Source organism: Acartia tonsa, chromosome 6 (assembly GCF_053477335.1).
Source record: "Acartia tonsa isolate MP-2025a chromosome 6, ASM5347733v1, whole genome shotgun sequence".
Taxonomy (NCBI): Eukaryota; Metazoa; Arthropoda; class Copepoda; order Calanoida; family Acartiidae; genus Acartia; species Acartia tonsa.
The window spans coordinates 8,690,890-8,715,252 of NC_137265.1; the positions used below are offsets into that span (position 1 = coordinate 8,690,890).

Below are 24,363 nucleotides of genomic sequence, written 5' to 3' on the forward strand. Positions count from 1 at the left end.
CAAGATTTTTATATTCTCAATTAAAGTGAAACTCCCAGCCCAGCGGACTAAAACAATGATACCATCCATCCACCTCCTTTATCCCATCCCTTCTTTACTTGATAAATGAACTGACCAGTAATGAATAGCCTACATTGATGACAATTTCTTCCCTGGCATAATATTCATGTATATTCCATATCCATTAGTCTAGCTAGAACCCGCGGCATCTAAAGCACAAAGTGTATTGCATTTGCTAGTTTTTATTTTTTGTAATATGTAATAATACAAGAGACATTAAAAAAGACTGCAGCTTTGTTAGGCACATTACTTGTAGAGTTTGGGCAAAAATCAAATTACTGTTAGAAATCTTTTTAAGATATCTTACATAACAAACACACAAATTTTAACTTTAATGATATGATGTTTTTAATAGGAAATAATTTTAAATTTTAAAATTTAGTGACATGGAGTCAGAGTTGAGGAAATTATCTAATTTGACACATTATTCTAACTTTGCTGTTAAAACATTTATTATGGTATACATAAAAAGTTTCCATAATTGACATATAACAATCATATCATTCGTCATTTTTTACTTCAACTAAATCTTATAGATTAAAAGCCCAGTTATCAAAAGAACTTTAGAGGTCGACACACAAATTTTTACTTTAATTATATGATGTTTTTAATAGGAAATAATTTTAAATGTTAAAATTTAGTGACATGGAGTCAGAGTTGAGGAAATTATCTAATTTGACACATTGTTGCTAAAAGTCATATATGACATTTAGTGAAATAGAGTCAGAGTTGAGAAAATTACCTAATCTGACACATTGTTACCAAAAGTCATATATGACATTTAGTAACATAGAGTCAGAGTTGAGAAAAATACCTAATCTGACACATTGTTAACAAAAGTAATATATATGACATTTATTGACATGGAGTCAGAGTTGAGGAAATTACCGAATAAGACACATTGTTGTAGCAAACTGGTTTTAATCTTGTAATTGTACAGGGTGTTTCAAGAGAAACATTTTTTTTAAATCTTAATTATGCATACAAAATAAATTGTTGAAAAAATCATTTTTAAATATTTGATACATAAATGTCCCAGAACAGGTTTTCCAAATATATAAGGCATTTCATATAATTCTTTTATTTTCAATGCATAATTAATATTTTTAAAAAGATGTTTCTCTTGAAACACCATGTACATTTTTTTATCAGCAGAAAGTTGTTTATAATATGATGCATCAAATAACTATTACATATTCTATTTCTTTTTTTTTGTTATGACATCTAAACTACTAAACATACACTTTATAACTTATTTTTCAAAATCAAAGAAACCTTTAAAATAATTTTAACTTTTAAAGCATGAGTTACAGACAGATGGAAATGAAATGTTTAGACTAGAGTGGCACAGGTCTATCTTAAATATTAGCCGGAAAAATCACATTGTAACCATAGTGACTGTTACATATGACTTAACCCATTAGTGCCGAGCGCCACTTTTATGGGCCGATCGAGCTGAAAATCTCAGGGAAGCTTTATAATGGTAAAAACGGAAAACGTATTTTTTTATTTTGCTCTAGTGGCGTGCACAGGAAAGTTGCAAAAAACCCGGTTCGGCAAGGCCATAAATGCACAACAGGCATTTTGACCCGTTTTGGGCGGTTTCCCCGGGCATTAAAACCTGGTTTTGAAGTAAACACCCGGTTTTTTCGACAAAAAAATGAAAAATGTAATTTTTGAACGCCCAAAGTGAGATGAACACTTTTTAGAACTTTGAAACGATCCGTAATTGAAAACTACACAACCTCATGTAATCTATAGAGCTACAGGTAATATACGAAGCAATTTATATCCAATTTAATGTTTCAGCTATAGGTGCCGCCGTTTTCAGTTTAAAAAAACCCGTCTCTTGAAGTTTTAAAACAAACACACTACAAAAAAAGAACATATAAAAATTGGGTAATACATATCAGAAAACCAGCATAAAAATATTGGAGGACACGTATAGAGATTACTAGGGTATACTGATTAGGGTGGCTCAAGAATAATAAATCATAAAAAAATATTTAATGGTTGAAAAGTTAAAACCGGGTAATAAAACCAAAACCGAGCAGGGTTTTAAAACTGTTGGGCATTTATGGCCATGCCAAACCGGGTCATAATATGGCGTAAAAAAACGATAAAAAAATCATATAAAAATTAATAATTTGAATAAAACGAATTCACAAATAGATGTACTTGTCAATAAACATCAGATTTCACGAAAAAAATCAGCGACTTTACTATAAAAACAAAAAAGTTAGAAGGGGTATTTTGAATTCACCAAAATTTTCGTGGTTTTCAAATTTTGTTGAGCTATACCGGCAAACGGAAGTAAGCAAAACTGCCTGCTCCAGGGGGAAATTAAAACCAGGGTAGTAGAGGGTGGATTCATACTGAGAATGATGCAATTTGAAGACTGGAAACCGTTTTTTTAACATTTTCTGGAACCGGGTGGAACCAGGTTTTAATACCTGGTTCGTCACTAATGGGTTAATAACGGACAGGCAAACGAACAAATTATACAGAAGCCTCGCTACTTAAAAGGGTATTTTGTCAGTTTGTTTGATCAAGATTTTTAGCTATGTGTCTTTAATTTAGCTATTGTCTTTCATTTATAGCAATGAAGGTACTCATTGATTAATTTATAGAGAAGCTACTCTATAATACATTTTATCCACCAGTTGATCAGTGAGTAAATGTGATTTTCTCGGCTGCTAGAAAGCTGAAATTTCAGTGATAATTCATATGACAATATGTACATCTAGTCTATACATTGTTTATCCGCCTGTCTGATATTCATGGTCAGCATTGTCCGTCTGTCTGTCCGTCTGTCTGTCTGTCTGTCTGTCTGTCTGTCTGTCCGTCTGTCTGTCCATCTGTCTGTCCGTCTGTCTGTCCGTCTGTCTGTTCCTCTGTCTGTCCATCTGCCTGTCAATCTGTCTGTCCGTCTGTCTGTCTGTCTGTCCGTCCGTCTGTCTGTCTCTCTGTCCGTCTGTCTGTCCGTCTGTCTGTCTGTCAGTCTCGTTGTCTGTCCGTCTGTCTGTCCATCTGTCTGTCCATCTATCTGTCCGTCTGTCTGTCTGTCCATCTGTCTGTCCATCTGATAACAATAGGACAAATGAACATTAACGGTGTCAGAATGGAATAATCAGAATATATATGTATTAGGTTGGGTTCATATCGGAATTAGACAAAGAGGGGATATGCAACAGATAAAATTAACCTTAACATTTACAGATCGGGGGGGGGGGGGGGGGGGTCTATTTTTTCAATGTCATTTTTTTTGTAGGTAAGATAGAAAGTTGTGACTTCATGACTTTTTAAGTTTAGTAATTATACGTCGGCAAGAGTTGATTTTATTAGGATATCTGGTCTGTGTCGGTCGTGGTGTCCGGTCAAAGTCGGTTGGGTAGCACCAAAATTTAACCCTTTACAGTCGGGCCCCTTGCCGCACCTTAATCAGTCGGGGAGGGGGCGTTCAACGCCCCCCCCTATTATCTCAGTTCCTATTAGAGCTAGAGGGCTAAAAAATTTTGTGCAAGTCCCCTGTGTTATGATGAATTTTCGACCTTAAGTAAGTCAAGGTCAATTTTCGCTTCCTTCACCCTTTTATTTAACAACCTTTGTTTTTAGGTCCTTTTTTACTTAAAAATTTCAAACGGCTGTAATTTTTTTATTTTTGAAGCTAGAAGAAAATTCTTTTGCAGAAAATGTTTATTTTTATGTAAATTTTATGTTTGAAATATCAAAACATAAATTTCAGCGGCCGCAGATGTACTTGGCAGCTGCCAGCCACCGCAGTCGGCGGTCGGCGGGAAAACGGCGGCAGATCTTTATGAAATTTTAATACATTATGTAGACATGTAAGAAAAGCTTAAGTTTAAAATTTGAAGTCTCTAAGTCAAAAATTGCGGCCACAGGAGCCTTTTAAAGATTTCTGGAGACCTGGAGGATCAGGACCTGCAGGATCATACCTGGAACCTGAAATTGTCTTGAACACCTGTATTTAATGTGAGGATGTACTACTAGAGGATATTTTAGTATTTTGGTAAGATAAAATGCTTTGTTTAAGTCAAAAAAAATATTTTTGATCTTTAACTGGATGACCCTGCCAGGTTTGCTGGCATCCTGTGCCCGCTAGGATGGAGATATTCAAAAAATTCCAACTCTCAGTTATGTGTCATACCCAAACTTAAAAAGTCAAGCAGTTTGGGCTCTTTATCTTTCACACACATAAAATGAGATAGAAAAAACCGGAGGGGGGGGCGTTCAACGCCCCCCCCCCCGACCGTTAAGGGTTAAAAAAAATTCTAAATAAATCTTAATTTCTACATTATGACTTTGTATATAAGGTAGAAACCTAAAATTTTTTTGGTGAATGAGAAAAGTGGTGTTATGACCGTTTGACCGCACCCTGACCGACTTTATGACAGATTTTTGTCCGGCTTTTAATACAGACATATATCATGAATATCGTGGCTTCTATTACAGCTAGAGACCTATAAATTTTTTTGGTAAATCCTTGAGCAATAATTAACAGATAAAAATATTAATTGGCGCCGCCAACTGCCGTTTTACCGCCGTAACCGCCGAAAATGGCGGTTTCCGTTATTTGCCGTTTTCTGGCGATGATCAGAAAAAGTAATTTTTTTGTTATGAAAAATAAAAGTTCGTCCTAAAATTTGGTCATCCTAGCTGCAAAATTGGCCGCTCTACAGCTGTTTTAAAATTTAGCGGCTGGCCGCTAAAAAGCGGCTAAGGAGCGGCCTGATCGCTATGACTAGAAAAAGTAATTTTCTCTAAAAATACACATAAACCACCAGAAAAAAATTTTACGTCTTTATCTGTAACAGAAGCCGAGATAGAGGGGGGGGTCAATATGACCCCCCCCCCCCCACGATCTATTAAGGTGGGAATAGGGGCCCGATCTGTAAGGGTTAAAAAATTTCTGACCGAAAAAGAATTTTAAAAAATTAAGTTTTAGAATGCGACCAATAAAAAATAAATTTCATTACTTATTAATATGCAAAGACAACATTCAAAATTTTTTTGAATTGGAACTATGGCTTCATGGTGCTCCCTGGAAAGGCCTTGAGGAGCTGAATCAGGAACATTTGTCCGTTTCAAAATATCTCGTTCCTAGCCTTAGAAATCACTAAAAAACCACAAATTTTCAAGGTTTATTGAGAATTGTCCAATTTGTAGAGGTTTTTTAGATTTTCTCAGGCTAGGAACGAGATTTTTTGAAACGGTCAGAAGTTCCTGATTCTACTCCTCAATGCCTTTACTGGGAGCACCATGAAGCCATAGTTCTGATTCAATAAATTGTTGACTCCCATTTACAAATAGCTATACAATTTAATGTCTGGTCGTCAGCGGTTTTAAGACTTAAAATAAATTTTAAATCATCCAGAGGTGTATTATATTTATACAAATTATTTGCAGATCTCCGCTTTGGCCTCAGAAAAAAAATATCCAAAACCAACCCACCCTAATATGTATACAAGTCCCATTTTAAAACTTGGTTATAGAAATGCATTTCTTACAACATTGTACTTTGTTGTCCTAAGAATTAGCATTCCAAAAATTTTATTACAGAAAATATTTTATTGCCTGAAAATGAGGAACACTCGCTTTCATGAGAAATCTTAAAAATTATTATCTAAGTTCCTATTAGAGCTAGAGGGCTAAAAAAATTTTGTGCAAGTCCCCTGATTGATAATGAATTTCCGACCTTAAATAAGTCAAAGTCAATTTTCGCTACCTTCACTTTTTTATTTAAGAACCTTTGTTTTAGGTCCTTTTTTACTTAAAAATTTCAAACGACTGTACATTCTTATTTTTGAAGCTAGAAGAACATTTTTTTACAGAAAATGTTTATCTTTATGTAAATTTTATATTAGAAATATAAAATTCAAATTTCAGCTCCCGCCAGGATGGAGATATTAAAAAATTTCAAAATCTCAGTTATGAGTCATACCCATACTTAAAAAGTCACGCAGTTTGGGCTCTTTATCTTTCACACACAGAAAATGAGATAGAAAAAACTGGAGGGGAGGGGGGCGTTCAACGTCCCCCCCCCCCCCAACCGTTAAGGGTTAAATGAAAGCTGTCTAAAATACGATCCCTTTTTAACTATAATACGATGCTATAAATAACTATTCCAGTATGGTTTCCAAACCGATTAATATCCGATGGATTGGAACCGGTTCTAAGCCATACTTAAAAATCATATATAGCATCATATTAAAGACAATTTTTATGATTATTGAACTAAAAATCATAAAATTAATGTTCTGTTTTTATAGCATGAGCCTTAGGCCCCCTTAGGCCCACAAAACTGGTTTTAATTTTCCATTTTAATATCCGCGGACAACTGTCTATAATACGATGCGATAAATAACTATACAATATGGCTTCCAAACCAATTTATATCCGCTGGATAAGAACCAGTTCTAAGCCATACTGAAAAAGTCATGTGTAGCCATTTATTACATTTTCCCAAGATTAAAAATCATAAAGAATAATGTCAGTTTTTTAGCACAGGCCTAAGGCCCTTTAGGGCCCACAAAACTGGTTTTAATCTTATAATTTTCCATTTTAATATCCGCGGACAACTGTCTATAATACGATGCGATAAATAACTATACGATATGGCTTCCAAACCAATTTATATCCGCTGGATAAGAACCAGTTCTAAGCCATACTGAAAAAGTCATGTGTAGCCATTTATTACATTTTCCCAAGATTAAAAATCATAAAGAATAATGTCAGTTTTTTAGCACAGGCCTAAGGCCCTTTAGGGCCCACAAAACTGGTTTTAATATTATAATTTTCTATTTTAATATCCGAGGACAGCTGTCTATAATACGATGCACTATATAACTATTCCAGTATGACTTCTTAACCGATTTATATCCGCTGGATAAGAACCGGTTCTATGCCATACTGAAAAAGTCATGTATAGCATCAAATTGAAATAATTTACAATTACAGGCAAATATGTCTGTCTATGAAATGAAATGAAATGAAATATTTATTTTATGACACATACAAAAAAATATATATACATTACATGGTATAATCACAAACAAACAATAAAATTGATCATGATTACTTATAGTTTAATAATAAAGATAATAGTATTCACATTCAAAATTCGTGTCAAAGGACTAATTAATCTCTCTCGAGGTAATATTAAGTAGCCTTTGCAGATAAGAAAAAAATGATAAAAAAATATATTAGATAACATGAAGCTTAATTATTTAAAATAAGAACTTACGCATTATATATGATGGGGATTATAATGTGGAATTGTAAGGAAGGGAATTGGAGGGGAAAGTAACATGATGTGTGTTTGTAATATTGACTAAAAACATTTATAATTAATATGAGGGGTAAATCAGTGAAGACTTGTAGAACAGACAGAATAAATGTTTTACATTCTTAGGTGGCAAGAACGGCAAAGAAGTCTATAACATGTTATGTCTATTTTTGCTAGAAGGCATTTTTTTAGCTTACTCTTAAATTGATTTAGGTTTAAGGCATTTTTTATATTATCACGGTCGTCAAAACTGTTCCATATCTTTGGAAATGAACAAATAGGAAGCCTCTCTACTAAGTTAATTCGAGAAAAGGGGATAGTTAAATTATTATTGTTTCTCAAAACGAAGTTACCATTTAATTCACCTCGTCTAGGCCACATATTATTAAAAGACCTTGGCAATATATAATATGATGAGATAAATATCTATTCCAGTATGACTTTCAAACCGTCGGGTCAGTAATTAATAGCTCTTCATTATTAATTTAAGCATGTTAGAATTGTCCTATAAATTTCAAACTATGTTTTTCCAGCCAAAAAAATTGTTGATCAACAGTGCAGTTACTCTTTATTTTATTTGCCTTGTGACCTTTCTTGGATGTAATTAAATATCTAGGTTTACAATTCAAATATTATGCTAATTTTATTCTAATTGGGGATAAAATCTTTTTTAACATTTTTAGTCTTTTAAAATGAAGACTCGATGAACGGCCAGAGGGATGGGTAGATATTTCAAATATTTCAGGGAGGGAGTGGACATTGGGCTGTTTATTACACTGGCCCCCAAAGTCTTATAATAACGTTTTCTTATTCTTTGACTTAACTTACTTGGGGATTTTTATTAAATTTTGATTGGTTGGTTCATTTAGTTGAGTGTCCAAACGTTTCAACCTCTAATCGTAATCTAAAGACGGGGTTATTTTGTGTATCTTCATTGGGGATGAACATCAATTTATCGGCGATTGTCTTAGCCCTTGAGATCCCTGAAATTAAAGAGTAGATAAAAAATATTTGATTTTAAGTTATCTAAATCACATTAATGTCTTATCCCTTTAGATCCCTGATAATAATTGAATTTCTCTCTGATGTATGTATTGCCTTTCATCTTAAATGGGGGTAGGGATTTGGAATGTAAAAAGGGAGGCATATGACGCTAGCGGCTAGTATTGGCTTGACCTGCAAAGCGTGAACTTCGAAGATTGTGATATGTGTTTTGTTTAAAGTAAAAGTTAATTTTAACAGATATGTTAAAACAAAGTTGTTAATTGATTTATTTTGCAGTTACATGAAAGATATTTTAGCAATAATAATCTCGACATTGTATGATCAATATAATGAATAAGTTTTGAATATAAAAATGTCGTGGTTTTTAATGCTAAATCATAATCACCATTTCACCAAAGATCAAAAATAATAATAAACAAACAAACTAAAACGAAATCTAAGTGCAATTTTTGAAAGAATCCTAAGGTTAGAATTGTATTACTTTGTTGAAATTTTATTTATTTAATACTTATATTTGCGGTGATTTATATTATAATATGATACCAACCCAAACATTTAGTAATATAGAAGGGTATAGTTATGAGGAAATGGGACGAGTATTACCAGATTAAATTCGTAACCATGGAGAAGTGGGGTTGGGGGGAGGGGGGGGGGCTTGTTAAGAACCTGGTATTATAAGAAATAAATATAAAACTGGTTCTACAATGCATTTGAACGCATTATATGATTAAAACTAGCTCTGAGATGCCAAAGACGCCGGCTAACAAAACTGGTTTTAATATTATGATTATACATTTTTATTTTCATAGAAAACTGGATATAATACGCTATGATACATGATTTTTAAGTATGGTTGAGAACCGGTTCTAATCCACTGGATATTAATCGGTTATGAAACCATACTGGAAAATATTTTATGTGCCATTGTCTTTCCCCTACCTTAAGCATAAACTATTAGATAAATAAGTAAATTAGATAAAGTCACAAATCTTAAAATTTAAAGCAAACCTTTTCTAGTTTGAAGGTAGACCCGTTCAACTGTAACATTTTACTCTGATAAATTTTTAGGCAAATTAAAATAACCATATTCATTTAATGCAAAATTGTTTAAAATCGTATCCCTGATTTATAACCCTCTAAAAAAAATAAAGTATAAAGGTTAGTTTAGATTATCTGCAATAAATGTGTCAGTTCCCATATTCATAACCATAATCTAAGTTAAATTAAGTTAAGTTTTAATAACATGTTTTGGTATAATTAGCTGTTTTAGAAAAATGGGAGTAACAATGTGAGGAGAAAAAGGCAGGGTTCGGCTGCAACAATTTATCGTAGCATAATGGATATATTACTACTTGGATCTTATACCAAACAGTAAAATTGTCGGAACTATGACGTCAGAAAAAATTAACAATTAACCAATGAGAAGCCAGTAATCACAATGGTAAAATATATAGCGGCCTCTCATTGGTTAATTGTTAATTTTTTCTGACGTCAAAGTTAGACACTTTTACTGTTTTCGCTGTTTTAATATTAGGTTAGGTTTTCACATTATTTGTGACCATTTGACAATATGCATTTATTATAATTATTTCTGCAGAGACAAACATTCTAAAAACTAAAAGTTAAACTTTCAATAAGAATGTTATTATTAACAAGTTTATGTCATGTAAAGGTAACAAGATGTCTATGTGTCTGTCTTTGTGTAACGAAGGATCTCCTAAACCACTTCACTGATATGATTTTTTTTTAAAGTGTAGCTTCTCATAATTCCTATTTGGGACTACACCCTCACCCTTCTGGGGACGTAACCTATTATATAAAGAAGTAATGTTTTTAAAAGCGAAGCTTTTCTATAATTAGGGTTGGTACGTCCGTACGTCCGTCACAGAAAGTTAGCTCTTTTCGTTAATTTAAACAGGTTAGAATTGTCCTATCGATTCCAAACTTTGTATGATGATTCATGTATTAGTTAGGTACAATCTCTATAATCAATACCAGAATGTCCCTACGTCCATTTGAAACATGTCGATTTTTAACTTTTTTGATAACAAATTTTTGTATGTTAAAATTATTCGATTCTTCTTATTTTTTGAAAACTGATTCCTATTTCAACAAGGTATAATGTTATAAGCAAAGCATCTCTATAAACAAGTCCCAAAAATGTAAGTATGTCCTTAAACAGTATCATCTATTTGTGCAGTTTTGCAACAAATTTACTTACAATATTGTTTGTACTGATGCATTAATATTCTGCTAATTTAGTTCTGACAATCTACAAATGTTAATGTTCGTTTGTTCTTCCATTTCAGAGCTTTGCTTTTATGGAAGTTGTCATCCTTGTTATATCTGTAGCTTAAGACTTCTAAAGCTACTTAACCCATCGAGTTCTCTATTTTTGGAAAACTTTATATTAGTCCTGCGATGGTTTTATACTATTTTCTTCCCTTCCCTAGCTCCTAAATGTTAGGTTTGCAACCGCGCGCTGGTATATTTTAAAGTTTAAAGTAATTAAAAGAGAAGAAAATAAGTTTGTTTCTTAATATGCATATACCTCAAATATATATAAACTAGCGGCTTCGCCCCTAGCCTCTAGGGACTTTCATTTTTTGGGGGGGTTTGGGGTGTCCCACCCCCCCTAGAAAATAACTTAAAACCACCAGAGGACCAATAGGTATATACCCTAAAGAGTAGAATCCGATCGGTTCTGTGGTTACCGAGATCTTAAGCTTCAGACGGACAGACAGACATCAAGCTACTTTGTATTATTGATATCAAACAATTTACTGCAAATATTATTTTTTTCTTCTCATTAATCTATCCCTACCCAACTTAGATTTTTTATTAAAACAAATCAAACTAAGAGCAAAGTACGCATTTAACAAGAAAAACATTTTCTATCAATAATTTTAAACTACAGAAGGGGTAACTTTATCATGGATCTTAAGGGATAAGACGAACACAACTAAGTGATAAACAAAATTACCATTTCTGAAGATTAACTTTAAGTTGAAACATTTGAAGCTTTTAAAGAACTAACCAATCAAAATCAAATAAAAGTACCTAAAGTTTTAATCCAACGAATAGATAAACGTGATTTTAAAACTTTAAGTATTTGTGTAATTGACAGTCTAAAATTTCCCTCTAATATCATAATATACCGTCCATTGTCTTATCCCCTATGATCCCTGGATAAACATAATTAGTTTGTGGAAAGGGAATTTAAATTGAATCTCTAATATCCCTGGCAAATAGATTGTGGATAATATGTCAGCCAAGAGTATCATTTTAAGAGCTATATAGTCGACGACATTAATCATTTAAATCGTAAGGAGAAAAGTTTAAATCGGTAGGACAATTATATCATGACTAAACTAACCTAAAGAGCTATCCGTTATGGAAGTTCGGACGCACGGACCTGAATTATAGAAAAGCTTCCCTTATAAAAATTTTATCAATGCAAAAATACTCTACTATTTAGTGAGGGAGGGGACATTGTGCAAGTCCCCAAAGTTTAACAATAACGTTTTTTTATTCCTTAACTTAACAGCTTTGGCGACTTTTATTGATTTTTATTGTAATCTAATTGTAATTCTAATCTACAGAAGGGGTAATTTTGTGTATCATCATTGGTGATATACATCAATTTATCTACCATTGTCTTATCCCTTTAGATCCCTGGCTATTATTACTGTTTTTAAAAGCGAAGCTTTTCTATAACTATGATCGGACCGTCCGTCCGTCCGTAACGGATAGCTTTTTTCATTATTTTTGACATGTTAGAATTGTCCTATCGATTTTAAACTTTGCATGGTGATTCCTGTAGTAGTTATGTACGATTTAGAAAGCGTAGCAACTCTATAATCATTACCAGAATGTCCATACGTCCATTTTAAACATGTTGATTTTTTTACTTTTTTAACAACAAATTTTATGTGATCTACTGATTTCTGGAACAACAAAGTACAATATTAAAGGCAAAGCAACTCTATAATCAAGTCCAAAAAATTTAAGTATGTCCATAAATATTATTCTGTACCATCAGTTTTTCAACAAATTTACTTACAATTTTTCTTAGACTATTATACATTTATATTCTGATTATTCAGTTCTGACACTATACAAGTGATAGTGTCCGTTTGTCCTACCGTTTCAATGCTTCGCTTTTATGGATGTTGTCATCCTTGTTTTAAAACGAAGCTTTTGTATAATTGGGGTTGGTTCAGCCGTCCATAGTATAATCCTATGGATCTACATTCAATTTTATTCTAGATCTCTACAAGTGGTAATGTTCGTTTGTCCTGTCACTTTGAAGCTTCGCTTTTTGTATGTTACCATCCTTGTTTTCTCGTTAAAAACGAAGCTTCTATAGAATTGGGGTATGTATGTTCATACATAAATGATAAAAAGATTTCATAATTTTAAAAAAAGGGGAGGGGCTGATTTTTAAAGGATGCTCTTACTTGTAGAAGCGAAGCTAAACAAATATCCTTAGTAAACTGTATATAATGAATACTATAAATAATCCCTCACAGCTTAGAATCAACCTATTTTCAAGAAACTTCTAAACATTAAAAGTGACCTTTTTTAATCAAGGTCATCTGTAAATATATGTATTAAGGGATAGGACAATGGATAATACATTAATATACCCCTTCTAAATTATATAATTATTGGTTAAAACGTTTGGACATTGCTAGTATATTACTTAACTAATCAAAGTTCAATAAAATTGTTGAGGAAACGAGTAGAAATTGTGCTATGAAATTTTGATATTGTTGTAACAAGGAGGGAGGGGACATTGGGCTAAAAATTATGCTGATACCCAAAGTTATTTTTTGTTGACTCAGACACTTGAATTTTTTTCTTTCTTAACTAGCAGAGTCTAAATTTTTCAACCAATAATTTTATTCTAAAGAAGGGTTGAAATGTTTGGAAACTGCTAGTATATTATTTGACTAATCATAAGTTAATAAAAGTACTCAAAGTGTTGAGGGAATGAATAAGAAAGCGTACTACAAAATTTTGGTATTATTGTAATAAGGAGGGAGGGGACATTGGACTTTAAATTATGCTGGTACCCAAAGTATTCTACCGATGGCTCAAACACTTAAATTTGGATGTTTTTTTTCTAAACTGGTACATTTAAAACTTTTTAACAAATAAATTCATTCTACGGTAGTATATCTTGTTTATAATCATTGGGAAAATGAATAAATGTATTTTCATTGACCTATCCCTTGAATTCCTGTTAAAACTTTATGATATGCATACAAGGGTAGGAGGGGACATTTAACTGTTTATTACACTAGTCCCCAAAGGTTTTTAATTACGTTTTCTCGTATTTATTCGAATCCGGTGGATAGGAACCGGTTCTCATCCATACGAAAAAACTATGTCTAGCATCGTATTATATCCAGCTTTCTACGAATATAAAAATGTACAATCATAAGATTAAAACCAGTTTTTTTAGCCCGTGCCTTCGGCACCTCAGGGCTAAAAAACTGGTTTTAATCTTATAATTGTACATTCTATATCCGCGGAAAGCCGTTTATAATACGATGAAAGAAATAACTATTCTCATTCATTGGCACAACAACTTAGGGGACTTTTATTAATTAGTAATTGGTTGGTTTATTGTTCGAGTGTCCTAATGTTTTAACCAATAATTATAATCTACAGAAGGAGTAATTTTGTGTATCATCATTTGGGATTTATGTGCATCAATTTTTCGGCCATTTTCTTATCCCTGAAAAAATACATTAAAATTCGAAAAATCAAAGGATACAGTATTGGATCAATACTAGTTAAATTATTCTGTCTTTCTGCAATAACAATATACTAGAAGCTACGCCACTAGAGGCCAGCGGGAAGTCAACCCTAGCACTTTTAGTTATAGTTTTTTAAAAAAATTGAGGGGGGGGGGAGGAGTTATTTTTAAAAGCGAAGCTTTTCTATAATTAGGGTCGGTCGGTCCGTCCGTCCGTCCGTCCGAGATAGATAGCTTTTATTCGTTAATTTAGGCATGTTAGAATTGTCCTATCGATTTCAAACTTTGCATGATGATTCCTGTAGTAGTTAGGTACGATTTAGAAAGCGTAGCAACTCTATAATCATTACCAGAATGTCCGTACGTCCATTTTAAACATGTTGATTTTTCTAATTTTTTAACAGCAAATTTTTATGTGATCTAATTATCCGTTTGATCTGATTTTTGGTATATTGATTCCTGGGACAACAAAGAACAATATTTTAAGCGAAGCAACTCTATAATCAAATCCTAAAAATGTAAGTATGTCCATAAACTCAATAAACATTATCCTGTATCAAGAAGTTTTTCAACAAGTTTACTTACAATTTTGCTTCGACTCTTTTTTAGACACTATGTAAGTGTTAATGTCCGTTTGTCCTACCGTTTCAGTGCTTCGCTTTTATGGATGTTGTCATCCTTGTTTTAGATGAGCATTTCTCTTGGGATGGTGTTGGTACCCTCCCCCAAATTAGTTATAAACACTTCCAGGACCTCTGAGAATCTACACTTTAACAAACAGACTGAAAGATACATAGTTAGAGATCCTTTTACTTTAACATTAGAACTAGTAAAAATGCCCCTAGGAGACTCTTAAATATTCTTCTTCTTTTTTTGGGGGGGGAGGGGGCTCTTTTTTTATCTAAAGTTGGGAGATTCTCTCCTCCCAAATATTTAAAATTCTTCCCTAGACCTAAAACTATTAACTGCAAAGTGGAACCATATCTGTTAGGCAGTTTTTGAGATCCTCGCTACACATCCTAGTGTAAAAATGTATCAGTATCAAAACCTATTTGCTACAATACTAACCAATAAAAGGGGTTATTGTTCAGTTGTAACTGAGGTGTTTACATGAAGGGAAGAGTAGGTTGTGCTAAAAATCTGTAAAGATTGTGAGTAGTTTTAAGTAAAAAAACAGTAGTAGAATGATAAAAATTTATGTTAACTTAAAAAAAATTGTCTATAGTTCTTTTCAATAAGAAATACATATATTTAGTAAATATTATCGGTTTTCTACTACTATTTTTTAACCTTAAAACTCTCACCTTTACGGATTTTTAGCACAACCTATTTCTCCCTTTATCATCTATCGTCTGATCCTGGTTACTAGTAAAACAAAAATTTAGTTCATACAGAAAACAATAATATAAATCCAATAAAGATGGATACCAGGAAAAATAGACAGACGGAAAGACAAACAGACAGACATATCTACAAACAGACAGACAGACTGACTTACAGAAATACAGACAGACAGACACAAAGATAGACAGAGAACTTTTAACAGACAGACAGATAATCAAATGGACAGATAGATCCACAAATAGACAGACAGCCATACAAAAGGATCAAATAGACAGACAGGTTTTAAGTCAGACAGGTTTTAAGATAGACAGTCAGACATATGAAGAAATAGACAGACTTACATATATGGTCAGACAGATGGTAAGACAAACAGACTGACTGACATGCATATGGTCAGATAGCTGGTAAGACAAACAGAGTGACTGACATCCATATGGTCAGATAGCTGGTAAGACAGACAGACATATTGACATACATATGGTCAGATAGACAGACATATTAACAAACAGACAGATGTAGAGACAGAAAAAGGGACAGAAAAAGTGAACATACAGACTGAAAGTATAAAATAAATTTCAATTTAAAAAAAGTTATAAATACAGAAAAACAAGACAGAAGGACAGTTATAGATGGACAGAAAGATATACAGACAAACAGACATATGGACAGAAAAACATATACATAGACATATTGACAGACAAACAGGCAGAGATACAGACTGGCAGCCAGATGAGCTAACAGATTTACAGAAAGGGGAAAGACAGATTGATAGACAACCAGACCATTGACAGAAGGACAGACAGTGACATTCATATATTTAGACAGATGTACAGACTGACAGAAAGACAGACATACATAGGCGGACATAAGACAGCCAGAGGGTCAGATATGATGGACAGGCAGATATAAAGACATACTTATATAGGCAGACATGAGACAGTCATAGGGACATAAAAAATTTACATACAGACTGAAAGTTTTAAAAATTTTAATAAATAAATATGGATTAGCATTAAAAAGATATAGAAACTACTTCAAAATATAGCACTATGTAAATCTTAATCTTTTCTACATTTACAAAAACAGACAAAAAAATGGTGTATTTTCTTTGTTGGTTAGTTTTCTAATTTCAGATATATTATTATTATTTAGTTTAATAAATTGTTTAGTTAATGTTAGCTAATATTCATAGATGTCTAAATAATAGTATTTAATTTTTCCTTATTTTTTTGCATCAAAGGTGTAGTTGCACTAATTGCATTTAAACTTGAATTTTGTGAACTGCTTATTTTTTATGTTTAATAGTTCATTTATAGGACATATATTTGAAATAATTTCAATTTTCTACCATGTAGTTTTTAAAATATCAAGACTTTAAAATCATATTTTTTGGATATATGCAACATAAATGGCAGTCCTGCTTTCACAAAAACAGTATTTGGGTGGTGCCTAATTGATTGTTATTCATTTTAATACAAAATTATACATGTTAGATGGTATTTTTGTTACTTATGCTAGCCATCATACTTTTTAAATGCAATCATGCAACTATACCTTTAGATATTATTTGATGATATGTAATTATTTCTAATTAGTTTTTCTATTGCCAAAAAATAATTAACCACAAAATTTTAGAATCACTTCAATGTCAGGTTGTTGATAATTTTTTTTTGTCTGATGTTGAAGTGGTTTTGAAAATCATAAAACTACATTAAAACATTTTTGATGCAGTCAACACACAAACAAAGAAATGAGAAACCAAGAAAGAGATAATTTTGACAATTTTCAATAGAATAACTTAATTAAAAGATTGTCCCATAAAAAAATCTTTTATGATAGTTACTTCTGTTGACCCATTTGCACAACTAGAACAACCGAATTTTTTGAAGAGTACCATCACTTAATTTTATAGTTGTTATATATATTGTGTAATTAATATTGTATTTTGTAGAATTTATTGCTATCATTATTTTTATAAAGAGTATGACTATTTATCATTATGAGTCAGATTAGAGTATGAATTTTTATGACAAACTGTCATATTCTAACCTGACTGTTTGTCACTCAAAGTCAGTTTAGAGTATGAATGTTTGTCACTAAAAGTCAGTTTAGAGTATGACTGTTTGTCACTAAAAGTCAGTATAGAGTATGACTGTTTGTCATCAAATGTCAGATTAGAGTATGAATGTTTGTCACTAAAAGTCAGTATAGAGTATGACTGTTTGTCATCAAATGTCAGATTAGAGTATGACTGTTTGTCATCAAATGTCAGATTAGAGTATGACTGTTTGTCTTCAAATGTCAGATTAGAGTATGACTGTTTGTCATCAAATGTCAGATTAGAGTATGACTGTTTGTCATCAAATGTCAGATTAGAGTATGACTGTTTGTCTTCAAATGTCAGATTAGAGTATGACTGTTTGTCATCAAATGTCAGATAAGAGTATGACTGTTTGTCATCAAATGTCAGATTAGAGTATGACTGTTTGTCATCAAATGTCAGATTAGAGTATGACTGTTTGTCACTAAAAGTCAGATAGGAGTATGACAATTTGTCATCAAATGTCAGATTAGAGTGTGACTGTTTGTCATCAAATGTCAGATTAGAGTATGACTGTTTGTCATCAAATATCAGATTAGAGTATGACTGTTTGTCATCAAATGTCAGATTACAGTATGACTGTTTGTCATCAAATGTCAGATTACAGTATGACTGTTTGTCATCAAATGTCAGATTAGAGTATGACTTTTTGTCAATAAAAGTCAGATTAGAGTATGACTGTTTGTCATCAAATGTCAGATTATAGTATGACTGTTTGTCATCAAATGTCAGATAAGAGTATGACTGTTTGCCATCAAATGTCAGATTAGAGTATGACTGTTTGCCATCAAATGTCAGATTAGAGTATGACTGTTTGTCATCAAATGTCAGATTAGAGTATGACTGTTTGTCTGCAAATGTCAGATTAGAGTATGACTGTTTGTCTGCAAATGTCAGATTAGAGTATGACTGTTTGTCATCATATGTCAGATAAGAGTATGACTGTTTGTCACTACAAGTCAGTTAGGAGTATGACCATTTGTCATCAAATGCCAGATTAGAATATGATTGTTTGTCATCAAAAGTCAGGTTAGAGTATGACTGTTTGTCATCAATTGACAGATTAGAGTATGACTGTTTGTCATCAAAAGTCAGGTTAGAGTATGACTGTTTGTCATCAAATGTCAGGTTAGAGTATGACTGTTTGTCATCAAATGTCCGATAAGGGATTAACTGGGCAAATTTTGAGGGTCAATTTAATCACAGATTACGATCTTAATCACCTGAACTTTGCTCACATTGAGTCAGATTCGTCAGATTATAATCTGAAATCCCCCCTGACAGATTAAAAATTTGGCGGCAAATCCTGAGTAATCTGAGTTTTAGTACCTTTTTGCGCAAAAACACAGGTTTCGTCAGATTACAATCTGACGAAATGTAATCAAATGTCAGAGTTGATTGATGAGGGGCGGGCAGATTAAAACCTGAGGAAAACCTGTCAAAACTCAGATTAGACAAAGTTTTGTCACTACTTGTCAGATTTTAAAACTACTAGGGATAGATGAGTTAATTAAAGGGGGGAGGCGGATGTGCCACTTTTTGAAACCAAAACTAAAAGTCAAAGGAACTCAACTAAAAAAAGAGTTACAGGTCTGAGATTTTGCATGGCAGTTGCTTTATAGGGTTACAATATGGAACAGTGAAAAAACGGCGGCGCATCCACCGAAAACCGCCGAGAAATTGCAAAAAAAAATTCGGCGGGAAACGGCGGTTTTCGGCGGTTGTGCCGCCGTTTTTTCACAGTTCCAAATTGTACCTCTATAAAGCAACTGCCATGCAAAATCTCAGACCTGTAACTCTTTTTTTAGTTGAGTTCCTTTGTTGACTTTTAGTTTTGGTTTCAAAAAGTGGCACATCCGCTCCCCCCTTTTTGATTATTTAAAAAATAAACGTAATATTTTGATTTGCAAATATTCTGAATAATATATCTAGTTGACAGCATGGCTATTTTATATCTATGGTATGTCAAACTAATTACTATATGTCATGTCAGATATCGAGATATCGAGTACAGTTCAAGGATATACTTACATTTTTAGGACTTTGTTTTAGAGATGCTTCGCTTATAACATTGTACCTTGTTGTATTAGAAATCAGTATTTTAAAAATCAGATGAATAGGATATTGATATCATATTTATAACTTAAAAAATCAACAAAATTTTAAATGGACGTACGTATATTCTGATAACGATTCGAGTTGCTAAGCTTTCTAAATCGTACCTAACTAATACAGGAATCACCATGCTTATTAAAAATAAGCATTAATGCAAAAAAGGAATTCTCTGAACTAAATTAAGAGGCATATTTAGGCTAAAAAGAAACTAGAGCCTCATGGATACTGCTATACTTTATTTTTTCGTAATAAGAAAGTTATTCAACTTTGTTTTAATTAAATAAAGAAAAAAAATGAAGAAATAAATAAGCTGAATAAAATTTTAGTTTTTTCTTGAAAAAATTTTAATCCTGTTATAGAATTAGAAAGGTTTTTTTTTGTCTAAAGCAAAATATCCTAAACATTTTAGTACTTTCTTATCTGAGAAGCTTAGTCTTTTCGTGGTTTTAAGCTGTTTAATGTAAGAGGAAGGGGGCCGCTCATTTTAGCTCTTCGAGGGTAAGAGCGAAGCTGCTAATATACATTTTAATATTATCTATAATACAAAGTAGAACTATGTCTGTTTGTTTGTAACGAAGGGTACCTTCTGATATTTCCCGGGAAAGTTTATAACTATTTTGGGGGAGGGTACCACCACACTCTCAAGTGAAACCGCCCCTAGAAAAAATACGCACCCCCCCCCCGAATTTTTTTTTCAATTTATTTTTTTATCATATTAAAAATGAGTGGGGAGGGGACAAACATTCCCCCCCAAAAAATAAGTTTACCCACCCCAATTTTTTTTTTTACATTTTTTTTAAAAATCTAAATCAAGAAATTGGTTTCTCCAATTCACTTCCCCCCTCTTCAAGTGCCCATAGAGGCCTCTAGGGGCGTAGCCGCTAGTATAATACAAAATAATACATAATTAATTATTATATAAAAACAATTATTATTTGTTCAAACTCTTACATTGAATATTTACATCCTAGTTTATCAACAGAGAAATTCATTAAAGAAAACACCTGCATTGATATAAAGTTTAATGATACTTTGCATGACAACTAAAATTTGAAAGATTTGCAACAAGGATAAAAAAATCCTCAACAGCCTAAATTAGAAAGGTGATAATTTAGCTGATTTTTTGGTTATTACATAGATTTCTAATTTAAAATTTACTTTTTGAATAATATCTTTCAAAAGATGTCTTTGAAAACAGACATATAGGTACTTCATGAACTTTGGGAAAAAAAGCTGCACTACTTACTTGAACAACATAACATTTTTATTTCACGTTTGCCTATAGTACAACACATCTTATGTCGAGTTGAAAAAAAAAGAATTTGGTTTCATATTTATTAACCAAAACAAACAATCATTCAAATAAAAAAGAATGCATTATAAGTAAAAGTGCTATATATATAAAACCAGGTACTACCTCTAGGGGCTTCGTATTCGATGGGGAAAGGATCAGAAAAATAACATAAAACCATCCCAATACTTAAATACTTAAAAGTTGCATAAAACCAATAAAGCTTCTCTAAAATGGAAGACTCTATCGGTTCAGTAGTATCGAAATCTTTTGATTTAGACAAAACAACTTATCATGGAAAGAAAACGAAGTAGCGGGTATAGTCGTATTTTCACAGTAGCTTTTGATAGGTTATTTTAGGTTAGGTTAATGTTAATAATTGTCTTGTTAGGGTTAGGAAATTGGCCTCTCAGGGTTTAGAAATAGGAGCCAATGTGTGAAGATAAGACGAAACTCACTATACTTTGTTTTCATGATGCAACAAAACCTTACTACTTTACATAATAGGATTAAAACAAATATATTACATACCTTAAAAGCAATACAAATAACTCAACACTGTCACATACATATAATTCACAACACTACAATCACTTAAATAAAAAAAGGATTCCTTCTTAAAATATCACTGGCTTCTCTGTACAAAACATTAAAATCAAAGCCTTGCTAAGCAAAGTGTACAAAATGATTCGGCGGTCACATTTCTGCCCTAACTAGGCGAAGTCAGTTCACCTAACATAAAACTGTATAAAAATTGCTCGTTTTCGTTCAAAATTTTCAATTGGTGCGCATGACCTTCATCCCTCTGTTTTATTTTTCCCTAAATGATGAGTCCATTTGTTTTATTTAGAAGTCAGCTGATTTTTGTTATTGTTTTAACTGTACAAAAACTACACCATTTTTCATGAAATAAAAAAAAATTCACCAAGCTGATAATATTTTGATAAATAAATCAATTGTTATAAATATTTTTTGTAATTATACCTTATCTAATATAAAATAAAAAATCATCATAATTTATCAACATTTACTATAATTGAAATTAAGATTAAAGATGCAAAGAGTATGCTTAAATAACAATTTCAATACAAAGAGCTTCATACAAAAGAATTATAAGAATTTCCAAATTTAACTTTCGGTTACGGTGTAAAACAAATTTGTTCCTTAAAAGGACAGAAATTGCCTGTATATATATACTTACATCTAGATGTTTTCTATATGGTTTTACGAAGTTTTTCACCTTGTCACATCAATCATATTACTTTTTTTAGTTGATAAGTTACTCTATAATTTGAAATGACCGTCTGTATGTCTATCCGATTCTTTTTTGGGGAAAAGTGATTTTCTTTAAGAAAGACGGCTAAATTTTTGGTGTAGGTGTCCTATATCAACGAGCATATTCATTTGGTCCGTTGGTCTGACGGTAATGCTACCAGAAAGGAATATATCCTTGTACTATAGTAACAGGATGTCTGTTTGTCTATGTGTTTGTATCGAAGGATCTTGCTAACCGCTGAACCTTTCGGGTTCTCCTTAACAGGGTAGGTCCCGGGAAGGCTTATAACTATTTTAGGGGAGGGTACCACAACCCTCCCAAGAGAAATCACAAAAATCGAAATTGTTTTTATGTTTCTCGATTTTACAAAGAGAGTTCGACGCAACATAAACGTCAACGCAACACAGACATATTTCAAATATAAAAAAAGTGCCACTAGAGACCTCTAGGGGCCTAGCCGCTGGTATTTTATAAAGTGATTGTTTATGAACACTAAATATCTGCTTTTTATCTTACTTTTGTACATGATTCGCCACTTATGGATGTTGTCATCCTTGTTTCATCGTGCTCATAATATGAGATAAAAAGAATAATTAAAATTAAATAGATAAAACATTTAATGATTTAAAATGTAATTTATTTCCAATTATTAAAAGATGACCACAAAAAAGTTTTGAAGCAAATAAATAAAATCAGATTTTAAATTACATAATATTACAAAAAATTATAATTTCGTTGGCCATCATTATCACAAATTTACATAAATAATAAATAAATAAATATTGCACTTAGTTGAGATTCTAATCACACAATAATATAATTAAATACATAAAACATTAATAAAAAAATATAAAAATGGAACATTTCAAGAAACTGCAGTATAAAATTATATACATTTCCAGTATGGCTTCGAAACTGATTAATATCTGCTAGATTAGAACCAGTTCTCAGCCACACTGAAAAATCATGCATAGCATCGTATTACAGATAATTTGATCCACAAATATTCAAACAAAAATCAAAAAAATCAATTCCAGTTTTGTTTGTCCGGGTTTCATGTTATAATTCTTTATTTTAATATCCACTGAAAAATGTCTATAATACGATGCGATAAATAATTTTCTTAACATTATCCAACAAGAAACTAATACATATAAAAAGGCGGAAATTAAATAATCAAAATCAATTGAAATCTTTAAAAAGGTAAATATTGGGGATTCTTTTGATTTTTATATCGTTTTAAAATTGACGATATATGAAAATTATGATTATGGATCATTTAAAGATATCGAGGTAGCGGGTTTCGTCGTATTTTCAGAGTAGATTTTGATAAGTTATATTATGTAAGGTTAATGTTAATGATTGTCCCGCAGGGTTAGAGCCTCCAGAAGGGGCTAGAAATAGGATAAAAGCTACTGTGAAAATACGACGAAACCCACTACTTCGTTTTTGCCCAAGATCCAATAAATTTACTATAAAACTAGGACACATCACAATATTAGTTCGCAGTGAAAGCTTTGGAGTTATTTCATAATATTGCACATAAGTAAAAAAATATATGAAATTTTAAAAATTGAATAATTTTTCGAAAAAATTTTTCGAAACCATAAGTAAAAATTCTCTAATTGCTTTGTAAAAAAAATTAGTATCTTTCAGAATATTGTTTTACTATATAAAATGTTAGGCTCTCTATGTAGAGCAAACTTGGAGACCAACGTCTGACGTTTAAGTAAAAAATCTATATAAAACTTTAGTAGCGCAGCTACTCTAGGACTAGTTTAATAATATGGGTAAGGTACATAATTTATAAACTATTGGAAGTTAGGACTTGAATAAATTAGTGTTTTCAAAAAAAGGGGTAAAAGAAAATTGTTCAAAATATGAAAGTTTTTAGCAGTAAAAATATTTCTAGTATTTCTTCGAAACCAATTAATATCCGCTAGATTATAACCGGATATATATAATCGAATATTGAATTAAAATTTTTTAATTAATGCCAGCTTTGTTAGCCCTGGTCTTCGGCCTCTTAGGGCAAAGAAAACTGGTTTTAATCTTATAATCTTTCATATTTTTATCCGCCGAAAGCTGTCTAAAATAA

At 32.0% G+C, this 24,363-nt stretch overlaps 1 protein-coding gene across 7 annotated transcripts in view; it reads right to left on the reverse strand.

Annotated features, from left to right (window-relative positions):
• LOC145321755 (uncharacterized) overlaps window positions 1-21,865 on the reverse strand; it is a 75,994-nt gene extending 54,129 nt beyond the window's left edge. For 5 of the 7 annotated variants that reach the window (XM_080163330.1, XM_080163328.1, XM_080163332.1 and 2 more), the window contains exon 1: window positions 21,521-21,842. The gene's annotated coding sequence lies outside the window, so the exon portion shown is untranslated. Of the gene's footprint in view, window positions 1-21,520 lie in introns of all 7 variants that reach the window. The other 2 variants (XM_080163335.1, XM_080163333.1) reach the window with 1 other exon arrangement.
• Between the last annotated feature and the right edge of the window lie 2,498 nt (window positions 21,866-24,363).